This window comes from Enhydra lutris, unplaced genomic scaffold (assembly GCF_002288905.1).
Source record: "Enhydra lutris kenyoni isolate GAN:26980312 unplaced genomic scaffold, ASM228890v2 scaffoldscaffold13, whole genome shotgun sequence".
NCBI classification, from domain to species: domain Eukaryota; kingdom Metazoa; phylum Chordata; class Mammalia; order Carnivora; family Mustelidae; genus Enhydra; species Enhydra lutris.
Window position 1 is genome coordinate 48,015,283 of NW_019154097.1, and position 24,291 is coordinate 48,039,573.

The window sequence follows — 24,291 nt, forward strand, 5'->3', positions numbered from 1 at the left end:
GCTTCCAGCCAGAGACTGTGCTGAGACATAGCCACTCACCCCAGGGGAGACATGGGTGGGGGGCTGGCTCTTTTGTCACCCTGAGCAGGTTTTGATTAAAAACTGAAAATAAAGTGCTTTGAATGAAAGGAAACGTGCCAAAAAAACCAGTGACTACCTTTAGACAATTTTTATTTTAAAATTAAATACGTTCAAGATGTACTTCCTTTTTTCCACCCTTTTTGTGGTTTCTTCGACAATTCCAAACTGTGATAACCGCAAGGATCCCATGGAAGTGTTTATTCTGCCTTAATAACTGTTTTTCCTCCCAAGCTTCTCTCATCTCTCATCATCCTCTTTTTTAAAGTTTATTTATTTTTAAGTCCTCTCTACACCCAACATCGGGCTCGAACTCATGACCCCAAGATCGAGAGTCACATGCTCTTCCAACTGATCCAGTGAGATGCCCTCCCTGACCATTTTTTAAAAAGATTTATTTGAGTGAGGGGGAGAGGGAGAGAGAGAGAGAGAGAGAGGGCTCATGAGGGGGGAAAGGAGAGGCAGAGAAAAAGAGCCCAAAATGGGGCTTGATCCCACAACCCCAAGGTCATGACCTGAGCAGGAAGTAAGAGTGCAGAGGCTTCACCAACTGCGCCACCGAGGCGCCCCTCCCTGACCGTCTTCTAATGGCAGAACCTAGGAGCTTGGCTCCAGCCTGGGCCGGGAAGGTCAGGTGGAGGAGGACCCCTGCCTCCCACTTCCCCAGAAGCCGCCTACAGCTGTGGGGCCAGCCGGGCACCCAGAAGCATCTGCAGGGGAACCAACAGCCCTTCCCAAGCACTGACTTCTTTTTCCTTTATCACCCAAGAGTTCTCATCAACAAACTTTCTGACTTGGCTTCTGAAACCCCTGCTAACACGCGTTCTAGAGAATGATTTCGCCATTTCCTCCAAATTTCGTATTGCTGTCACATACCTGCAAGTCAGATCAAAGTGTGTTTTATGTGAATTGCCTACATTCAAAATTCTGGCAACAGTGCCATCCCGTTCGAGATTACCTGATTTTGCGGGGGGGGGGGCACTAATATTAGCCGCTCTGACCCTCTCCGGTACCCCAGGCAGCCCCCCCTCGAGAAAAGGAAAGGGCTGACTACATAACCACCCGAATCTGCTACCGAGGCAGAAACACCTACTTGGAAACAGGCGTCAAGATCCCGGCCAAGAAAACAGAACTCAGCCCGACATGTAAGTCACATGGTGCGGCGTCTGTGTCCTGTTCCTCGCCATCAGCCACCGCTGGAGGAGAGCAAGCCGAAGCTCTCCAGGCCTCCAAGGAGGCCGCGCCAGCGTTCTGCGGCTCGACCCACACCCTGTTTCCTATGTGCCGTGCATTTAAGAAGCTGCTGGGAATTATGCTCATCCTTCGCGTTAAGCATGATCTGTGAACCCAGAGCCTCAACGCGCAGAAGTGGTGAATTCTGAACCAGGTCTGCCCTCCCCACCCCCTGGAGGCCTAGCACGCCGAGAACAGAGAAGGAGAAAAACCGATTCCTAGGCAGTTCCCACCAACGCTGAGCCATGCTTTTGCCGCCTGGAGCCGAAAGGACCTTCCGCTTTGGAATTCCTCTTCTCTGCAGGAAGTTTGCCACCAAATGGTAAAAGCCAAAGGTGGCAAGTACCGCATGACTCACGTTTTTCATTTGCCCACTGAGCGCTTGCCGTGGAAACCGCTCACATCCAGGGGCAGGCTTTGGCCTGAAAAATACATTATTCAAGCTGAGTCGGGTTTAATGTGGAAGCAGATATTTTTAATCTTATAAGGCGGAAAAAAATCTCTGGGGAAAAGTGTAAAAGAAAAACACAAAGAACGCAACGTGTGTACTCAGTGACCCAGACAACCCAGGCGCCGGCGCTGACACAGTGGCACAGGACGTCTCAGCCTGGGTTAGTACCACTGTCCTTTTTTTGTTTTTGTTTTTAAGATGTATTTATTTATTTGAGAGAGAGAGAAAGCAGGGGGAGAGGGAGAGAGAGAATCCCAAGCAGACTCCTCACTGAGTGCAGAGCCCCACAAAGCGCTCGATCCCACGACCCTGAGATCATGACCTGAGCCGAAATCAAGAGTCAGACGCTTACCAGACTAAGTCACCCACATGCTCCACTATCAGCCTTTTAATATAAGGCAGTCTCTCTATCGGTGAGACTCTCTATCTGCCAGCACCAGAATACTTTCCTTGACTTTTCAGGCTATGAAAACTTCGGATAGTGTATCAGGCACTGTCCTGAGCTAAGACTTAAGAAAAACCCCATAAAGTACGGAGTTTTCCCACTACCCTTTTATAGAGGAAGAGGCTCAGGGCCCAAAGTCACACGGCTGAGAGATGGAAAAGCAAAGGTTCCAAGTCAGAAGGGTCACTGCCCCACAGGCCAGTGGACCCTCAGCCAGGAGGGCAGGCAGCTGGCAGCGGGCTCTGGGCACAAGCAAAGGCCGTCAGTCTAGAAAAGCCCATGGGCTCACACGGCGAGCAGCACAGCGAGCAGTGGAGAGGCTCCCCGGAGTTCACTTCCCAAGCAGGTGTCCTCAGTCTCGCCCCAGCATCTGTGACAGCACAGGAGAAAGTAGGGCCTTGCCCGCGGGATGGACGGTGTAGGCATCTAGCCGGAAGGTTACTCAGTCACTTCTCAGTGGCTCGGGCTCATCCCAGTGAAGGTCAGGGTTTGAAGCGCGGCGTGAATCCCTACCCTCCACAACAGTGCACGCGTAGAAGCAGCCCTGACACCACCGACCTGCGATTCTTTGGTCTTTCTGGTCTTCTGCTTCCAAGCTGACAGCTGCCCTACCACGAGAACTTCCCCTGCCTTCCTCCAGTGTGTTGTTTTAATGTGTTAGGACCTTGAAAAGCAGACCATCGATATTATCAGAAGCGAGGGTACAGAAGGAGCTGGGGTTGAGAGGTTAGGAAGGGGGCGCGAGAGCCTCCGCGCAGAGCTGCCCTGACTGTGGACCATCCCTGGGCAAGCAGCTCAGCCTTCTGCCTGCTGCTACCCTGTGTTCTGGAAAGCTCTTCAGGGAAGATCAAGGAGGAGTCACTCTATTAAAATATGAATTAAATAAAGCCAACCCTCCCTTTTAAGAGGATCTAGACCAGTGCTTCTCAAATTTTACTGTGCATATGAATCACCTGGAGATCTCATAAAAATGCGGATTCTGACTCAGGAGGTCTGGGCTGGGGCCTGAGAGTCTGCACTTGTAACAAGCTCCACGGGGTGCCCAACGGCAGGTTTGGGGGCTCTTTGGGTAGCAAGGGTCTAGATGTGGACCAGTGCTGTCCAACAGAAATACAGTATACGCCACAAAGTCATGTTAAATTTTCTGGCAGCTAGCCCCAGGTCTGGTGAGCTGGCCTCCTCTCTTCTGTCCCCCACCTCTATCCCCATACCATGGGCTAGGGCCTGTGGCTGTTAGCTGGGAAGTAATCAGAATTTTAGCTGTGTACGGACAGGATAATGAACCCCTAAGTACCTATCTGGTCCCTCAGCTTCAACAACTGTGAATTAATGACCAGCCCATCCCATACCCTACCCCTATTATGAAAAATGTGTTACAAGGAGCAACTCCCACTCCAGCCTAGCAGAATCAGAATCCCTAAAGGTGACCCCACATCCCAGGGGATCTGCAGGCTGCTAACATCGGAGGCAGGGAACCCTAGGAAAACAGGTGTGACTGCTGTAAGGACTCAACAGTGCCTCGGGGACCTCACTGCACCCCTGCCCAAGCCCTCTACCCTAAGGCAGGACCCTCTCCACCAAACCCTGAGGTTGATAAGCCGAGGCCTAACTCTTTCCTCTCTCCCACAAGGGATCAGCTGATAACCTGCGGCCTAGGCCGAGGGGACCACAGGTCACAGGGAAAAACAGCCAGGAGAACAAACTCTAGCCCAACAACCGGCACAGAGAAAGCAGAGTTAGTGGACCTGACCGACCCAAAACTTCCGACGGACATAGTCAAAATCAGCCAAGAGGAGAGAGAAGTTGGTGGGAAGAGGACAGAGAAACTGACTTCAGAAACGGAGAGGAAAAAACAAACACATGAGTGGCTCTTAATAACTTCACGAATAGGGGTGCCTTGGGGGGCTCACTGGGTTAAAGCCTCTGCCTTCGGTTCAGGTCGGGGTCCCAGGGTCCTGGGATTGAGCCCCGCATCGGGCTCTCTGCTCAGCAGGGAGCCTGCTTCCCCTCTCTCTCTGCCTGCCTCTCTGCCTCCTTGTGATCTCTGTCAAATAAATAAATAAAATCGTTAAAAATAAATAAATAAATAACTTCACGAATAATCCCGATTCTGAATTTCAGAAAAATAAAACACAATGCGCAATTTTAAAATCCAGCAGGGGAAAAAAAAAAAATCAACCCAATGAAACATCACAAGAAAAGATACCCTGATACCCAAAAATAATGGTAAAGAGAAAAACATAAGGTAACATTGCAGAAGTCCTAACATAACCACAATGACCCTAAATGGACACCACTTAAATTCACTAATTAAAGACAGACTCTCCACGTGGGTTTAAAAAACAAGATCCCACGTCCTATATCTAAGACACACTGAAAACAAAAGGATATGGAAAGACCGAAAATAATGTTAGAGAAAAAAGCTTTACGGGGCTCACAAAAACGAAAAACAGAGGAAAGAATAAACAGGATTCCTGTAGCATCGACACAAACAGAATTTAAGATGACAAACGTCATACAGGGGAAGAGTGAGTCTCTGTATACCAGGAGAAGAAACCATTAATCGGGAAAATGAAAAGACCATGCCTGTTACGTGTAGCTAACAATACAGCCTTAATGTAATGTAAAAAAAAAAAAAAAAAAGCTGTCAAAGCCATAGGAAGAAAATTAGCAGAGACATGGAAGAATTAAGTACCATGAATAAGCTCAAAAAAATACAGAGAAAATTTTATCCCCAAACAAAAAGCACATTACTTCTGAGCACATATGGTTCACAAAAATCCACCAAGGGCAAATGCACCCAAAAGGTCTCTTGCATATTTATTCCCAAGAAATTGGCGTCATCGGAGTTATGTCCTCCAACCAAATGGAGTCAAAATAGACATCAACAGCCTAAGACGGTTTTGTTTTTTTTTTTTAATGTCAAAAAACTAGAAAATATCTACTATTAACTAACCCTCGGGTTAAAGAGGAAATGATAAGGGAAATTAGAAAATGAAGAGAATTTTGCAAAGTGAATAAAAAAATGAAAGCACTAAGTGTCAAAGTTTGTGCAGCACCGCTAAAGCAAATCTTAGAAGAAGTATTATGGCTTTGAATACCTTGATCAGAAAATGAGAAAGAATTTAAACCAAAAAGCTGAGCATTCCAAAAAAAGAAGTCTGGAAAAGAGAGTGGCCTCTAAAAGACAGGAGTGAAATGAAGCAGAGAAATCGGTGACATGACCAAAAAGTAAAGGCAAATGAAAAGTAAAAATAAAGGCAAAGTCAGAAGGGCAAAAGCTGGGTTTCCTGGAGGGATTAATAAGGCAAACAGAAACTCCACAGGAGATTGAAAATAAGTCGCAGATAAATTCAGAGACAGAGATTCTAGAAAGTTGATGTAAAACAGCTAGCACTAAAAACCAGATTTGCACAACTCATTAAGGTATTGTGAACACTCCTACAGGAAGAAATGTTAACGGGCACCTGGGTGGCTCGGTTGGCTGGGTGTCCGCCGTCAGCTCACCTCACGTCATGATCCCAGGGTCCTGGGATGGAGCCCCGGGTCTGGCTCCCCACTCAGTGGGAAGTCTGCTTCTCCCTCTGCCTGCTGTTCCCCCTGCTTGTGCTCTCTCTCGCTCTGACAAATAAATAAAAATCTTAAAAAAAAAAAAAAAAAAGAAGAAGAAGAAATGTTAAATATGTTTCTAGAAAGTTATCAAATGCCCAAACTGGTTGACAAAAGACTGAAGACTAATAAAGGAAGTGATATGGCAAATGCCTGCCAGCCACGCTTGGTCTCAGCAGCCACAGTAGAAGAGGTCAGCCCTGCCACAGAGAAGCTACAGAGACCACCCTCGTCTTGGAGGAAGGATTCCAAAACATCCTCCACCCATTTTATACAGGACCCGTCTAATTTCAATTCCAAATAGGTAAGGCTAAGAAAAACATAGGCCAGTTTCACTGGATTAACAGAGACGTAAAAAAACTGTGACAAATCCAACCTATTTTAAAACCCAAGACAAGGAGGAGTTTACCGCAGATGCAATGCGGGATGTGGTCTCTAAGTATCCAGGAGTGTCACGTAATTTATCACATGCGCAAGCGCCGACTGAGGGATCAAAATCACATGGACCTGACAAAGTATTTGCTAAAGGTCAACACCTGTTTATTATTTAAAACAAAACAAAACCAAGCCAAAGGGAAAAAGAGGGGAAAGGGACTCAAGGTACCTCCTCAGCCTGATCAAGGCTTCTACCAAAAATCCCCTTTAGGCACATGCCATTGGCGACCAGGAAAGAGCAGGCCACCATCACCCGCCGCCAGACATGAGCCCCTGATGTTCCGGCCAGCCAGAAAAGTCGCTCTGGCTCAAGGAGTGGAAGGAAAGGGACACACAAAAGTGTCACTTTTTTTGCATATGATATTATCCCCAAAGAAAGGCAAGAGTCAAGGTAATCAGAAAACTAGGAAGAGATTCGGCAAGCCTGCCAGTTTCCCAATCAGTAAACAAAACCAGTTGTCTTCCTCCATGCCACAATCATCAATTAGGAAAAAGAGGTGTTTTTTTTTTTTAGATAAGACACTGGTCACAACACTACTGCTACTTCTAATAAAGAATTCATGAAACTTTTTTTGGAGGAGGAAGACCTAAACAAATGGAGAAATACCTTTGTTGGAGGATGGGACAACTTAAAAGTCCTTCCTTCTGCACACCCCCTCCCTCTCGTGGCCAGATTAACTTGTACATTTCATCCAGATGCAATAAAAACTCCATCCAGCAGAACGTGGGGGGAACGGGACAGAAATGTGCACAAAAGAACAACGGACCTTGGGATGCCAAGAATTGTTGGAAAGGAAGAGCAAAGAGGGTAAGTTCACCTGATCAGAAATTAAAATGCATATCAAGTCTCCATAAAATGGTGTAGTACTGGTGGAAGAAGAAACCGACTGGGGTGGGGGGTGGAAGAAAACAATGACCCCAGAAACGTACCCACATATATATGAGAGCAGGACATAGAAGAGGCAGCTTCCCCAAAACCACTGGGTAGGAGACAGGATCGATCGGGGGTATTGCTGGAAAAACTAACTCCCTCTCTGTACAAAACCCATCTCCGACCTAGAGATCTAAACGTGGAAGACCAAGGTATGGGTAGCAAAATACAAGGACGGCTGGGGCGCCTGGCTGGCTCAGTCGGCAGAATGTGAGAGTTCCAACTCAGGGTTGTGAGTCTGAGCCCCACATTAGATTAGATTATGTAGAGACTACATAAATAAATAAACTAAAAAAAAAAAAAAAATACAAGTATCCTTGTGATTTCGAGTGGGGAAAGATGTTCTCAAGAGGGACTGAGAAAAGATTATTTGCAAAGCAAAAATAACAAGGGATTAGCATATACACAAAGAACTCTTGCAAATCAACAAAAACATGGTAAACCACTAAAACAAAACAGCACTATATGACTAGACAATTTACAGAAGGGTAAATCTGAAAATCTAACAAGTGTAAAAGAGGTCAATAACAAATACGAACCTTACCAGTGATCAGAGAAAAATCACACAACGCTGAAGCACCACTTTAAAACCATCAGAATGGGAAAAAGTCTCCAAGAAGTGCTGATGTGAACGGGGAGAGCGCTGCGGTGCGTCCGCTCTGGGAAGCAATCTGGAGGAGCTTAGTGAGATTAACAGCCCTTGTCGCTCTGGACTCAGCAATCCACTCCTGGACCACCTATCGAGCAAGGTATGTTGGGATGCCCAAGGCGTTAGGGTGTTAGAGGCCACAGTGCGGGGCCACCCCCACAGAAATGGACACAGGAGCTGAGGGGGGGTGCTGCAGACTTAACTGTGTGTCCCCCAAATTCATACGATGGAGCCCTAGCTCTTGATGTGATGACATCCGGAGGTGGGCTTTTGGGAGGTACTCAGGTTTAGATGAGGTCATGAGGGTGGGGTCCCCATGCTGAGATTAGCGACCTTATAAGAAGAGACACTCTCCCTGAGAGGGGACGCTCCCTCACTCTCTCTCAGTCCCCTCTGCGGTGCAGAGGATACAGCAAGAAGATGGCTGTCTGCACGGTGGGAAGAGGACACTCTCCAGGAATACAACCTGCAGGCACCTTGACCTTGGCCTTTCAGCCTCCAGAACTGTGAGAAATAAAATGTGTGTTGTGGAGCCACCCCGTCTACAGTATTTTGTTGTATCTTCGGATGGAATCCAATGCTGCTACCATGAAGGACGACCAAAATGTGTAGGGAGGAACACAGACAGGATCTCAAAACCAGTGATGAGTAAAAAGGAGGGAGAAAGACGTCCAGCATGAGGCCAGGTAGGAATGAAGCCGCCTATCCCTCCGAAGCAGGCCACACAGTTCACAAGAACATGGCCAAGGAAAGCCAAACTGAATACACTAGCACGGGGCGGGGGGGGGTGTCAGAGGAAAAATTTAATACAATGAATCAGGTCTGCTGTGAACTGAGGAGTGATGTGGGGCGAGAGACACACGCACACTCGCTCACACGCACACCCGCTCACACGCACACCCTGGAGGCAAGCAGAAAATAGGAATCTGGATTTTCCTGCCCCTCGTGAACAAATGAGTGTTAACACTCTTATAGTTTGACTTAAGGATTTCAATTTTTAACATGACAAAAACAGTTGGCAAGCGGTCCCCAAACTCTGAAAATGACTGGGAACTGAGTTGGTAATGGCCCCTCGTGGCGATTCTACTCCGGAGGGGCCCGACACACCTATCTGGCTAGACAGACCCGCGCAGACACATGTACCCAGCTTAAAAGATTTGGTATTTTGCTGTAACTTATGGAACCTGCCAATTTCATTCACAATTCACACCCGATTCTAATTATACTTAACTGAATATTAACCACTCTAATTGCTTACTGCTTTATTGGCTCTATCCGAAGTATTGAGGGACATCTGGCTTGGCAAATGGGATCCTGCCTGCTACTAGGAGAGCGAGCTTGGAGCACACGTTCCTCCTCACACTCTCAAGTCCACGGTCACCCAGGACTGGAGCATCTCAAAAGCATCACCCGGAAGTCCGCGCCAGCAGAGCAGCCACGAGAAACTTCCTACCATCTGGACGGTAAATGCAATATTCCTGCTTCATCCGTGCTGCACACGGCTGGGGCAGGGTGACCGCAGGACGGAGAGCCCGGGCCCCTTCCGTCTTCCTGCTCTGCCACCCCTGCATCTGCCCCATTCTGGGGCAGGGGGCGAGGGAGGGCTACAATGCTCAGATCGGTGACAGCTGACCCCCAGGCTCCAGGGGGACTTTGTCCTGGCTCATCTCCTTTTAGGAGAGAAGAAGCTCTTTCTCATGAGCAACTCTGACACTGTCTCCGTGGCCAAAAGAAAGTAAAATCCCCACCACGCGTGGCTGGGGGAAGGCACTGCCAGGACAGTTTAGCCAAAATTCTTGTTTCTTCCCGGAACAGCAGGAAAGAATAAGGAGGCAGGTGGGCACGCAGGGGAGGGGAGACACCCCGGGCAGGCGACTACCAGGGACTGCTCTCGGCCAAACACACAGCCTTTCCCCAGCCCCTCTGTCTATTGCACTGGCTGCAAAGGGGGGCAGCGCCGCCACGCCAGGCCCCAAGGAGAAGGCCAGAGGAAGACGAGAACAGGGCAGAGTAAGATGGAAGCAGCCTTCGTGTTAAAATGAGAACCCTGGGGAACAAATAGGAGCTACACACAAGAGGCCAAGCTCAAAACTGTGGACAGAGTCCCCCATATTTGACCCACCACTTCCACTCCCAGGTACGGACCCAAGAAACCTGAAAACATACTTTGCACAAAAACTTGCACACGGATAGGTGTTCCCAGCAGCCTTATTCCCGACAGCTCCAAAGCAGAAACCATCCAAATGCCCATCATTTAGGACAGGATAATCAGATGCTGTATGTCCGTACCATGGGATATTAGTTAGCCCTGAAAAGGAATGAAGTATGGATCTGACCCACAACACAGACGGGCTTGGAAGACATTACGCTGAGCGAAAAGAAGCCAGACACAGAAGGCCACACACTGTAGGATTCCATTCACATGTGAAATCCCCAGAACAGGCGAATCCATTGGGACAGAAAGTAGAGGAATGGGTACGGGGAACCTGCGGTGGGAAGGGGGCAGGGCAGAGGTGGGGGTCATGGCTAACAGGTACGGGCTTCTTGCTGGAGTGCTGGCAGTGTTCTACAATCCGAACTGCGGTGAGAGTTGCAGGACGTTATGAATACGTGCAGAAAAACAAAGTCCATGGTTTAAAGAGGTTAAAGCAGTGAATTTTACATGAATTTTATCTTAAAAAATAGAGATACAGGGGCTCCCGGCTGGGCTCAGTCGGTAGAGCACGCAACTCTTAATCTTGGGGTCGGGAATTCAAGCCCCATGTCGGGCGTAGAGCTTACATTAAAAAAAAAAAAAAGAAAAGGAAAGAAAAGAAAAGTAGAAAGTAACAGAACAGAGGTACTGGGCATTGTGTCCGGGCAGCCATTCTTTGAAGCATGTTCAATAGAAAAAAAAAAAATGTTTTCAAGAGCACTCTGCACCATCGCCCCCCTCACACCAAAATGGAAAACTAGTTGTACACTCAAACGTTTCCAGGTCACACTGTCCCTTAAAAAATAAAGGTCTGTAAGATTTTCAGACATCCTAATGGCCCTAACCCAAATCACAGCCTCTGCTCAAGCTTCTGAGAGCGGGGGCTCCTTGGCCAGGGATGCCCCCTCCGCACACCCAGTAGGGAAAGGAGTATGCTGGAAAACCTAGAGACAGCATTGTGAAAACCTCTCTGAGATGTAAGAATCAGCTTTTGGGAAAACGCCCTAAGCCTCTCGAACCAACAGCAGGCACCTCGCAGACTCGGCACACTGGTCCCCAATGCCACACGCAGGCGCCTGTGTTTCGAGCCCATTCCGAGAAGCCTCCGTGGAGGATAGCTGGACGGCAGGTGTGTCTGGGGTCAGGACGGGCAGGCGGGCAGCTGTGGCGGCACAGGGCAGCAGGGCCCGACCACTCCATCCCCGTGGGAACGCTGCACCCCCCCCCCCATCCTGGAGCTGCTCGTCCCCCAGGAGGAGGACATGCGGGTGCCTTAGGGCGCGGCGGTCAACTCGGGTGAGTGTTTCCAGCTAGACAGCCCCTCCTCCTAACACAAGGTCAAACCACCTTTGTTAAGAAAGTAGAGAGAGACTTTCTGGGAAGTCCGCAAACACAGAGCTCGGATCTGGCATCCCAGGCTCCGTTTACTGGTTCCAGAAGCCCTGCACTTCGGCCACCTGGAAATAACACCGCACAGGATCCTTTTTAAACCCACTCACACCTTTGCTATTCACCCCAAGGTGGTTCTCACATCTTTTCTTCTCTGCGTAAACCGTCTGAGCCGTTCTTTGACGCGTCCCATGGCCCTGAAAGCAGCCTCCCTCCCGCACCCCGGGGAGAAGGGAAGGATCTCACAATAAGGCCCTCAGCTTCCTCCTGGCACCCCAAACTTACAAGTGAGTCCTCTTCGACCTGCAAACAAGTTCGAGCCTTGGCATCCCCAAACCCCCCTCCCGCACGCCACCGCCCGCCCTCCCCGCACTTCCCACGCGTCTCGCACGGCTTGTCCCAGGGAGCTGCTCTGGGAGAGGTGGGACTGAGAGGCACCCCAGGCAACCCACAAGGCGGCCGCCCTGTCCCCGGAGCGCAGGTGGCTCGGGTGTTGCCCAGAAGCTAGCTGTCCTGATGGCTGGCAGGCGCGAGACCCCACCAGGTACCATGCTATAATTAGTCATTGTAATTGAAGCTGAACGTAATTAATTACATAATTTCAAAGTGTTCAAGTTTAATTCCATTAAAATTACATCATGAAACTGGGGAATTACAAAGGATTACCGACAAAAAGCAAACAGGGAAGAAGAAAGAAACTCCAGGCTGGCTCCCTGCACATCTGAGTCACGCCCAGCACTCAAGTACAGGGCAGTCACCCCACCTGCTTTTAATAACCCCGTGGGGCCCGGCCCCGCAGCAGTGTGCGAGGGCCAGCGCCAGGCGTCAGGTGACACCGGCCTGCCCGACGCTCAGGGTCAAGTGGACCCAGAAGGCCCCTCCCTCCCTGTCCTGCTCCCACACTCAGGTTCTCCGCTGACACCTCGCCCACAGGCGGCCCCTTCTCAGCCACAGCCCCCACGACCCCAGGGGCCCTGCCCCAAAACACCAGGGCCCAGGTTCCTTCCTCTTCCTCACCCCACCTACTCAGGCTGGTATCTCTTCCCCTGTCCCTCCCCATGCGTCCCCAGGACTAGGCCTTCCACACAGAGTCTCCTCCCCACTGCTTGTCCTTTTTTTTTTTTTTTTTTTTTTTTAATTTGACAGAAAGAGGGAACACAAGCACGGGGAGAGGGAGAAGCAGGCTTCCTGCTGGACAGGGAGCCTAAGGCAGGGCTCAATTCCAAGTCCTGGAGATCAGGACCTAAGCCGAAGGCAGACGCTTAACCGACTGGGCCACCCAAGCACCCCTCCCCTGCGTGTCTTTACCACCTCGCCCTCCTCACTCTGGCCGGTGACTGAGTCATGTGACTCAGTGGGGCTTTCTTGGCACAGAGGTCCTGCTGTCTACTCCACGCCCGGGGCACATGCAATAAGGAATTTACATATCCCTTACGCTTACTTTCTGTCTACCCTGCCAGAATCTAAGTTCCTTGAAGGCAGGGGTTTCCCCACTGTTCTGGCCATTAGAATCCTGTGCTAGAACAGTGCACGACCCAGCGGTGAAGTCAAAAGAGTGAAATGGCCGAGGCTCATCTTCCCAGACCGCCGCCCTTATAACCTGACATCTGGGGATCCTGTGTGTCCTTTGGTTCCCTGACCAGCAGAGCCGGGGGCTTCCTCCTCCTGGCGCCCCAGGGGTGATCGGGCACCACGGAGACAGCTTCCCTCGAACGAATGGCCCCACCAGTCTGCGACTCACCCCCAAACAAACAAAACTGCCACAACTTCACTCACACACGCTGCCTTATTTCTAAGACCTCTGCACCTTTCTGCATATATTTTTTAAATTTATAACTTCATTACCAAAAAAGCTGCACCATCCAAAAAAAAAAGACATGCAAAAAGGTCATACGAATTTAGAGTAGCCTAAAAGCTCCATTTTCCCACAATAATTCCCCGACTAACCTAGACTGAGACCTAAGGAGTGGATGGGGAGGGAGATACTTCTTCTCTTGGGACAGATGCCTTACAAAGCCGGTCTCTCACTGAACACACCCCGACAATGCCTCTGATGTCCACCTGAGGACTGAACCCCGTGTGCCTGGTGGTATCAGGTGATGCTGCCCAGATTTGAACCCAGCATCCCTGCAGCGTTTAAATCAACTGCACTCCTGGGGACTGAGTGAGGGGGGATCGTGTCCTAGCCAGCACAGGGGGACACGTAAATATTAGGCTCTAAAGCAAACTGCTCCTAGCCCCAGCTTCAGGCCCGTGTCTCAGAGAACAGCCCAGGTTAGAGTCATGCTCCCCAGCCCGCCTCACCCCTGCCAGCTCCGTCCCTCCTTCCCTTCCTCCTTCCCCATGGTCCAGGTCCCATGATCAGGCCTGTCTCCTGCCTACTACCATTTCCCCAAATCTCTTCCGACACATTTGCTGCCTGCACAGATGGGTCATGGAGGCCAGCAGGGGGCACAGAAAGGAGGGCTGCTTTGGGTTCGAGGCGATCGCTGCACCCCAACTATCAGGTAACGTTTGCTGCTGGGAACGCTCGGTGCCAGGAGAAGGAGGATCGGATTCCCTTCTCTGGGGAGCTGGAGCACTATGAGTGGCTTCTCAAGTGGCAAGGCTAGGGAGGCTCTAGGAAATTTCTCAGATCCAGCAAGGTCTCAGCCAGAAGGGGTCCGCCCACCGAGGTCAACCCAGGTATGTGCACGCCCACCCCCCCAGGCTTCACTTCCATCTCCAGTCGCTCACATTAAGTGACCTCCCCGGCCCTGGGCTCACTTCGGGACCGGGGTCCCGCCCCTGAAGCCTCCCACAGCCTCATCACAAGGACGCCAGGGCTTCTACAAAGCCGCTCTCACGGATGGCAGGGATCAGTGGGAAAGCAATGCTGCTCTCCGGCTTCTCACCAACCGGCCAGTCCTCTCTTCTCCCCGGGGCCGTGGTGTGGATGACAGGAGAGAAATCAAGGGCCCAAAATGCACCTGCCCCTGGTCAGTACTTGGGAAATGATAGCTGTCAGTGTATACTTAGGAAAAAAAGAAAGAAAGTTGAAGTCTCTGCCTTGTCACCAGTGGGCGTGAACCCAGTTATTATATGTCCACTACGCACAGCAATGCTGAGCAGTGAACACTCAGGCAGGGGTCCCCCGGTTAAGAGCAGCTCTCCAGCCCTCCCCAGCACAAATGATACTGGCCTCTGGTGTACCAACCGCAAAGCAGACAAGCTCTCCCCAGGCCCCTGCCCCCAGGATTCAAGTTCTCATCTACGCTTCAATACCGACCTTGACCTCTCCGCTGAGCTCCCCTCTCCTTCTCTCCAGGGCTCAGCCCCTGAATTCCCACCCGAACCCCCTCCCCCCAAAATCCCACAGATGCCACCAGGAGCATACCCTCTCCCCCAGCCTGGCGCCCCTCCCCCCCCTCCTGTCCCTGCGGCCGCGGGGGGGGCGGGGGGGGGCCCCCACCCTGCCCCCATCAGCCACCCAGGCAGGCCCCTGGGGTCTGTGGCTCTCTCAGCTGCCCCTGGCAACCCTCACTTCCCCAAATCCATGCAAATGCTTATGCGGCCAGACAGTGACGTCACCTCCACAAAAATATCCTAGGTACTTTCTTTGTAAATGAAGAAGCAGAGAAAGCATGCAGGCTATGAAGGCCAGTGCTCAGGAGAGGGCCTGGCCCAGGGCCTTTGCCTCGCACGCCAGGCCCGTGGGGCGGCTCCTGAGGGCTGAGCACATGGGGGACATTTCTCCAGGGCTGACACCCAGACCGTCAGGCCTCTTGCTGCCTGCTTTCCCTTGCACTGGTCGGGCTCTAATCATTACAATATGCACTTTCCCCGTTCTTAGGGGGAAGTTTCCTCCCATTCAGGCTCTGGGCAGAGTCAGAGAATAAATCTTTGTCAAAGAATTGTTCTGCCTAATTCTATTTTTAAAAATGTGGATTTTTCCCCCATGTTTTACGTACCACAGATACAATTACATATATTTTAACCAATGTACAGGTCGCTTTACAAAGATGGAATTTAATAAATGGAAATAAATAAATGCAGGTTCCTTTGGCGTATACACTTATCGGGAGCTTTCAAAACACAGCCATTTTCATATATGTCATCTCCCTTGCACAATCCTAAGGAGAATTCCGTTTGCACTTTTTTTTTTTTTTAAAAAGATTTACTTTTATTGGACAGAGAGAGAGAGACCACAAGTAGGCAGAGAGGCAGGCAGAGAGAGAGGAGGAAGCAGGCTCCCCGCTGAGCAGAGAGCCCGATGTGGGGCTCGATCCCAGGACCCTGAGATCATGACCTGGGCCGAAGGCAGAGGCTTAACCCACTGAGCCACCCAGGAGCCCCTCTGTTTGCACTCTTAAGTGAACCAGCTGAATGAGTCTGAAACCAGAATCCAGGACTGCACCCTCTTAAAGGCCGGGATGCTGCTGCCGTGGGACTCGCTGGGCACTACCGTACAGGGTTGGATGAAACAGCAGATACAGGACAACATAAGGGACAGAACAGGAGCGCTGAGTGGTGAGGGACAGCCGGAAGCCATGGTGGATGCTACATGGGGTCCAGGGAGGGGAGCCAGACCTCAGAGACCACCAGCCACGCCCCCGCTGCTCTGCTGGGATGCCCTCTCTCCCACCCTTCCCCAGGTGCACAGATCTCAGCTGAGGCCTTCTCTCTGCCCCGGGGAGGCTTTCCCCAACAAGGACTCCCTTCTTCTGCAGCCCTCAACGACTCACGGCACACGGCTCCGTCACAGACCAAACGCCCACTGCCCGCTGCCCCAGGTGGCGAGGGCTGCGACCTTGCCTGGCATCACCAACATCTGGTGCACAGAGGCTCCCACAGCACTGGGTCAGAATGGAAGGAACGGAGTGCGTGAAAGGAGGTTTGATATTCTGATGTGCACAGGGAGGGTGAGAGCATTCCCCAAAGTGAGCATCGAGCCTAGATCTTTTAAGTGGAGCAAGAGGTTTGGGTAAGTGGAGCCAGCCATCAGGAGCTCTGCGTGCTCGCCTAAGGAAAGTGGTCTCCATTCGGCACCCAAGTGAGCCCCTATGGGAGTTGAAGGAGAAAGAACAGCATGATGGGATCAATGGTTTGGGAGGATTAATCCGGCAGCCACGTCTATAATGGACTGTGACCTGTTTCCAAGACACTTTTGAAACAAGGAAAGGCTACACACTCAGCTCAGCTCTCGTGTGCTAGAAAGACCTGGCTCTTGCATACAACAAGCAGCCCCCAGAACCAACTGCACATGCACACGCACACACACACACACACACACACACACACACAAGATTTATTAAAGTACTGGTGCGTTGTAAAATGACAGCATAATTACATACCAACACGGAGCAAAGTAAAACAATAGCAAACCACTTCTCGCTCCCCTGACAGTGACATTTAAGCCACAACTGGCGATACCCTTCCTCTCCCAATCCCACGTCAACGCTGACAAATTTGAGTGGGGAGAAGAGAGACGACGGAGCGCCGCCCCCGCCCCAATCCCGCCAAGGTGACCAGCTCCCGAGAGACGCCTTTCTGACCGCTTAGCACTGCTCTCCAGGCCCTTGGCGCTCACTGGCCCCCTGAGCTCACATGGCACTGTGGGGTCCGTAGAGGACCAAGTCTCCCGCGTGAGCGCCTTGCAGCAGCCCAGGCTTCCTGTCGGGCTCCCGGGCCCCCCAACATGCCAACGGAACAGGAGCATGACCCCAAACCTGACCTTGCCCCCCCCACCTCGGCTAATGCTGGGACAGCACACGCTATTATGTAAGCCGGGAACCGAGGCACAGCTGAAATGAAGCAATCCCAGTGAATCAATGCTTCCATGAATGCTCCTGAAGTCGCAGTTTTCGGTTTCAAAACCATACGACTTAAAACGTCTCTGCCCTGTGAATAAGAAGGGAAGTTGGAAATTGATTCGCAGGGTCACCCGTAATTTTAGTTGTAACTTCTGGGTGTTCGGAGACTCAAAATCTTTCTCCCTTTAGAAGGTCTGTGTTCTATGGGAAGTTGCTACCTACAAGCTCAGCGAGGGCAGAGCAGAACAATGTGAAACAGAAATAATTCACTGTACACAGAATCTCGTGGGTTCAAGTTCTAGGTCAACTACCATGGTGAAAAACAGAAAATAAAAGACATGTTTCACCATTATCTGCCACACCTTTCAGAATGAAGCAAAAATGGTGATAGGAGCAACAGAATGTTCCTATTTTCAGGGTAAGGGGAAAAAAAAGTCTTTTCCAAACCTAATCAGAAAAATTAAATGCACAATTCCCTCCAGCAAGAATTTTATTTTTAATTTTCATTTACATAGTATCTTTCTTCCAAGAATCTCAAAATAATGGAGCTCCACAAATACTTACAAAGAAAAAAAAAATACGAAAACAACAGTTGTCACAACACAGAAGGGGACAGGCTTGGCAGGGCCGGAGCTCAGACGAGGGGGCAAGAAATGGCAGGCAGCGGTGACAGCAGGCGCCCGGGCTGAGAGCAGTGGCGCCTCTGAGGCCCTTCCCTCCCCACGGCCCACGGGCCTGGCTCCCACTTGCAGCTTCAAGGCTCTTGACGACAAGGATTTACCTCTGGTGTCATTTATTAGCGTTCGCCAAGCTATTCTGACCTCAACAGCGCTCACTCCCCGAAAAACAGGAGGGAAGCTGGCAATCAACCAGAGACGCCCGCTCACGGGTCTAAAATATCAACAGAACCGAGATGCCTAAAAGGACTTCCTATTCTTTTTGGTCTTAAAAACATAAAACTATATGAGAAAATAAAATATTAAAAATGTGCTGGGGGGAAAGAACCAAGGTAAGAGAGACTTTTAGGAGGAAACTGGGAACAAGCTTTTAAGCCAGTTGGGGGTTTTTTTGTTTTGTTTTGTTTTTTTCCAGCTAAGTGGACGGGATCTGAACGCCTTACATTTAGCAAAAAGCTGTCAACACCCAAATAAAATCTTAATGACAGTCAGAATGGCATTCCATTTCTTGCAATTTCGCAATGTTCACTTAAGAAAGAGTTCATTTGTCAATTTGTTTTTCCCTTCACCAAACTCGGAACACCTCGCAACCATACATAACTTCTTAAAAAACGTTAACTCATTTAACTTATTGAATAAACACGGCCAAACACAAAGATGTTAAGAAAACAAGCCCCATGCTGGCAGCCTTAGGATAATGCTAAGAGAGAAGGAGCTTCCGAGTAAGTTCTGGTAATTTCTTCCAACATTAACTTCATAAATCACAGCCAGAAGCATTGAAGGTTTCATCTGTCAGCTGAGTGGGCCCCACTGTGGCCTCTTGGGTTTTATAAAGGGGTGGGCCAACTCGTTTTCACAGTGTTCAGTGAAAGGAAGGAGAATCTATTCATTTCCATGTGAATTTCCTACCTGGCTATTTTTCCCAGTTGCTCTGTGGTGCTGGGTAAATTCCTGGGAGGAATGAACGCTTCCCAACTTCCCTCCTTCTCCAGACACCTGTCAGATGGGAGGTGGCGGGGGGGGGGGGGTCCTCTCTAGGTGGGAATCCTACCAACCACGACTGAGGAACTTCCTGGGCTGCCCATGGCCCAGGGCTCTAATAAACAAATAAACACAAAAACTCTGCCCACTGCCCTTGGCATCCTGCAGCAAGGAAGAACCTTCAGATTCAAATGAAGAAAATGACAAGATTTATTTCGTGCACTAACATCATCCTCTCAGAATTTAATTACAGCAAGAATGAGAATTATTTTTATTAGAGAGTTGTTTACTTTTCAAAGGAAAGGTCCTTGATGGGTTTTGCAACAAATTAGATGTCTTTCAGAAACCCTTGTTTGCCCTCATTATGTTTTTTTAACTGCAACATATCATGTGAATAAGGTAGAACGTGTACTTTTTAAAAACCAAAGGTGCTTCAAAGCTGTTTCTGCTATGGGGACGATGAAGGTCCCCCCACCCCTTAATCCCAGGTCACTTCCTGCAGGGACACCAAAGACCACTGTTCTTTACACACTTTCTCAGAAGACAGCTGAAATGGGGACTGATTACAGCTCAGCAAATCCGAAACTGTGGCAGAACAACAGCTCAATACAGATCTTAGCCGTCCTCTTCAATAAAATCAATACCTAAACACCAACCAAAGCCTGCTTCTTAAACTTACAGCAAAACCAGGGCCATTTAGCCGGCTCTGAAAACTAGCATAGGAAAGGTGGCCGAGATAATTCAGAGAGTCCCACCACTGACATCTGTTGAAACTCAGTTTGGTGGTTGGTTGTTTTGGTTTTTTTTTTTTTTTTGGGGGGGGGGGGGGGGGGGGGCTATGTGAGTTTATATCCCTAAATGTAGAGTTTTTAGGAAAAGTAATTTCTCTCTGAATTCTAAATCATTATCAGGGTGTAATAAAATTTATCCAAATGCTCATGTCAATAAATGTGTATTAAAACTGAAATCACAGGTGAATCCACAACTTCTTTGTCATGAACGCTATATAATACAGATATTAAATCACACTTCTAATTATGACATTACAGTTCCTTTTTCACCCCATGATCGGCACATGCACCATTCTCTTGGGTGTCCAGGCAGACACAGTCATCTAGTTCCTAAAATGCCCAGCACGACTGGAACGTCCAGGTAAACAGTAGTGGGGCACAGTGAGAGGTCACGGGGCCCCTCTTCAAATAGCTTCAACAAAACAAATGGCCAGAAGTAAAAAGTGTCTCCGTGTTTTGCTATAATAAGATTCAAACACAGGATTCCAAGAATTCCACCTGTTTTCAATTAGATACCAGAATTGCTTGAGTGTTTAAACTACATTCACTTGCTACTTATACAAAACAATTCTTCCGGGTTTTTTGAACGTTTTAAGTATGTTAAAATAAGATTAAGGGTCTGGTTTAAACAATCAGAGGCAGGGGAATTTCAGTGGAAACCAAAACCCTCTCTCTGCAGCCATAATGCAGAGCTTCAGACAAAACAATAGAACAAGATAACCACTTTATCTTTGACAATAACTTGTAAAAATCAGACCTTTCACAGGAAAAGCAACTATATAGCTACATGCTTACATGTTAAATGAACTATATATCAGTTTTTAAGTAATTCCTAAAGTAAGGCAAGATCCTATACAGTAAAGTAATTTGAAGGTCAGGTTTGTGGGGCCGGCCGTCAGATACACCTGTCTTTCAAGTACGCGAAATATACATGACACCAAATGCATAAACCTGTCAAACTGTGTAAAACAAAGAGCACCGGGAGGAATCTGGCCTAGCTCTGTCGGGATTTTTCACGTGACGAATTTCTCTTTTTTAAAAATGTGCCCGCTTCCCTCTAACAAATTTGTTCTTCCTTCGTTACACTGAGGATGTTCCTTGTGCTTCAGAAATGAGCTGAAACCAATACAGATCTTCTACCTCGAGGCTAGTTTTGTGTCCTAAGATGGACCGGGAGCACAGCCTCAGGGAGCACAGCCTCGGGAGCAGTTGTGACTGTTGACTGCTACAGGCAGACCCGGAGGGGTGCTGGCCAAGAGGCACTGACTACTGTGCCTTTTGCGGGGTCTGTTTTAATCGTAGACAATTAGGGCTGGAGACATTTTCAAACACCACTAAAGGTCTCGGGCTCCATCGGCTCCCCAGACAGCATTTTTCAGGTTAGCTCGGTGAATTAGGAGAGAGTAATTCCTGAGGGGATTGGCAATTTGTCCCCTTGCTCTCCCAACTTCCTCGTGTAGCTAACTACTGGCAAGAGCTACGTGAAACGGGGGAAAGAGGCAGAGGGGGACTCGACAGACCCAGCTGTATCAGGAGTTCTAGCATAACCCCATCCCTTCACTGCCTTGCACCTTTAAAAAAAAAAAAAAGAAAGAAAGAAAGAAAAACTACATAGTTTCACACAGAAGGGAAAAAAAAAAACCAAACCTTTAATCCACTGACAATGACCCCCTCCCACACCCAATCTCAAAGACACCGATATTAAAAGAACCAAGAAAACAAAGACAGCAGCTGTGTAGAACTCCTTGATGATTTGTTTCCTCAGTATTTTCTAAAGGGTACTGAATGGGATACTTATTGTAATCAAAATAATATACTTCTGGGGAATACTGCCATAACAGGAAAACACAACATAAAACCTATCAGAGAGACGGACTTTCGGCAAAACTGGAATTATTTCCTGATTTTGAAAAAGAGGAAAATGTTTCAAGGTTACTTTTGCAGAAACTCCTTAAAGGGGAGCACGAGTCATCAGGTCAGAATAACGCCCCAAAGGGAAGCCAGTCCCTGGCAGGCCCCGTCCCCAAAAGCTTCGCTCACACACACAGTTACATGAGCTCATTTTAGAAAGTGTCCTCTTTTCAAACATGTATTTAAAAGGCAAATTTATACAATGGTGTTTTTCGTGTTACCAAAAAAAAAAAAAAAAAAAGCCTGGTTTTTACAAGTCTGGGGTAGGATAAAAAACTTGTCCAACTAGTCTTAGCAGCACCAAAGCACTGACTCTTCCATACCACAAGCCTTTGGGACTCAAAAGGAAACGAAACAGAACTCAATCTCAGAAGCTCTCTTCCTGGGCGCTCAGTCCACACCCCAAAGCAGCTTTAAGACCAACCCGAGGGACAAGAACTAGGGCCCGGGGCCCCGCCACGTAGCAGAAGCATGGGAGGGGCACAACTGTCTTGTCCCCAACCTGGGTCTGAGTCTAGTCGAGACCCAGCCTCTTCACCCTCTGGTGGCAGGGCCATAGCCCGCACTGGGCTGCACGGGCCACCCGATCTCTGGGTCAGGGGCTCTGGAAAGACGAGAAGAGTCTGAAACTAATGAATTCTCTCTTCTCAAACTGCAGTCTCATTGGCTCACTTACTGTCTGTGGGAACAGAGATGACGTTAAACTTGACACCAACTCAAAAGGCCTCTTCAGGACCCAGAGAAAGAACCAGGTTAGCCTTATACTTGAACTCTGGCATTCCATAGCCAAACACAGGTTCTAAGACCCTCATTGGAGTAGCAACAGGCACTCATCCAAGGCCAAATCTTTATCTATCACCCAAAGCCAATGGATGCTTCATACAGAAAACGATAGTGATGCTCGCTCCCATAATTTGCTTTTTCAAGATCAACACCTTAAAGTTCATTCACATAAACTGACAAGGAAACTTTCAACCCAATCCCGTAGTTAAACATCCTCACGATATCTTGAAGCAGCTAATCAGCCACGGGTTCAGGGTGTCAAAGGGTTCACAAAATCTAATACCTCTCTGGAAACCAAATCCATCTCCCATGGAGTTTTCCAAGATGCTTAAAAAGTAAACCTCACTGAGGTTCAGCTAAATGTCCGTTTAGGAAGACAAGAAAAAAAAAAAAATTAAGGTTTCTCTCTTCAAAACTCCACAACGGGTTTTACAGTAAGCACAGGAATTAAATTATGGTAAAAGGGAGCTATTTTTACTAAAACGGGGTAGACCAATTTATCAAAAATGCCATTCGGCTGTGTTCATTACATTCAGGAATCTAATTTACACAATAGACCTTTGGAGTAATCTATTTTAGTCAATAAATACTCAAACTCCTTTAAGTTTTAATCTTATCAGAAATACATATTTCACATAGTCTTCTTCCTAGTTAAGCGAGAAATCTTAAGAAATTTCATAAGGACTATGAGTCTGTTTTATCGTTCTCACGTAGGCAGGAAGAGAAAAGCGCATACAATGAAAGTTGTCAGACTCCATTTATATACGTTTTAATCCAATCCGCTTCATTTCATAGGAGGTTGCATCTGGAGTTCATTTGCTTCCCTCCTAAAAGTATCGTAGGTCACTATCACCGGTCCCCCGGGTTAGGAAAGTTCGGTCAAGTTTACCTTCCCGCATCCCTCAGAGTTGGGCGCTGCGGCCGTCCCTAAGGAAGGCTGGGCGACCCCCGGAGCACCGGATGGCCCAGGGCCCCGGCGAGCCGCAGACCAACCTTCACCCCACTCCACCGTCAGCCCCCACCTCGCCCCCGGCAGCGCTCCCCGGGCTTCTGGCCCACACGCCGCTCACCTTCAACTTGGCTCCGGCTACGCACAACATCCACCTGGCAGAGTCCCGGGGCTGTCCAAGCTCCGCGAGCGCGGAGCCGGCAGGTTCCGGGCTAACCCCGAGGGCGCGCCGCTCCTCCCGGTGGGGGGTGGCAGGCAGGAACGCGCCCCCTGGGCACCGCGGCGGCACCGGCCCCAGACGGGGAGCCCCCGCATGATCCCCCCACGGCGCCCCGGGCTCGGCGCGCGGACCGTGGCCCGGCACGCCACAGTCGAGGGGGGCCCCCGGGGCTTTGCTTTCGAGAACCCGACCAGAGAAGGCATTTCGGAGAGGACCGGCAGCGCGCTCCATTGCGCCCGCGGACCCTGCTGGGGGTGAGGGGGGCAGGACCCCCGAAGAGAGGGCCAGAGCGGAGCGGGCGGGTCACTGGGGGCCCCCGGGAGCCTCTGGATTCGGAGCTAGAGCCGCCCGGACAGGCGGCGCGGAGGAAGCGTCCCCCACCCGGGCAGACGGCGCGCCGGGGCGCAGCGCAGGGCCTGCGCTCGGGGAAAGTTGCTGCCCTCGGTCCGCACCGGCTCCCGCGGGGCGCTCCGACCCACGGTCTCCGCGCGCCGGCCGCCGGCGCCCCTCGCAAGTTTCCCCCAAGCGCCCCTACCCGGGTCTCTGGCCGCGGAGGGGCCGGCCCGCGCCACTCGTGCAGGCACACAAAAGAGCGGGGCGGCTGCGGGTGGCCCCGGGGCGCTCGCCCGGACGTAAACAAACCGCCGGGTCCGCTCGGGGAGCCCAGCGCCGGGTGCGGGAACGGCGGCGCGGCCCCGGCCCGCTGACAGCCCGGAGCGGCGGCCGGGGCCCGGGCCGGCCGGGGCCGGGGCGCGCGCGGACGCCCGGCCACC

At 50.0% G+C, this 24,291-nt stretch overlaps 1 protein-coding gene across 7 annotated transcripts in view; it reads right to left on the minus strand.

Moving 5' to 3' along the window:
• Positions 1-24,291, minus strand: part of LOC111146355 (cut like homeobox 1) — a 353,463-nt gene that overhangs the window by 328,240 nt on the left and 932 nt on the right. The window lies entirely within an intron of this gene.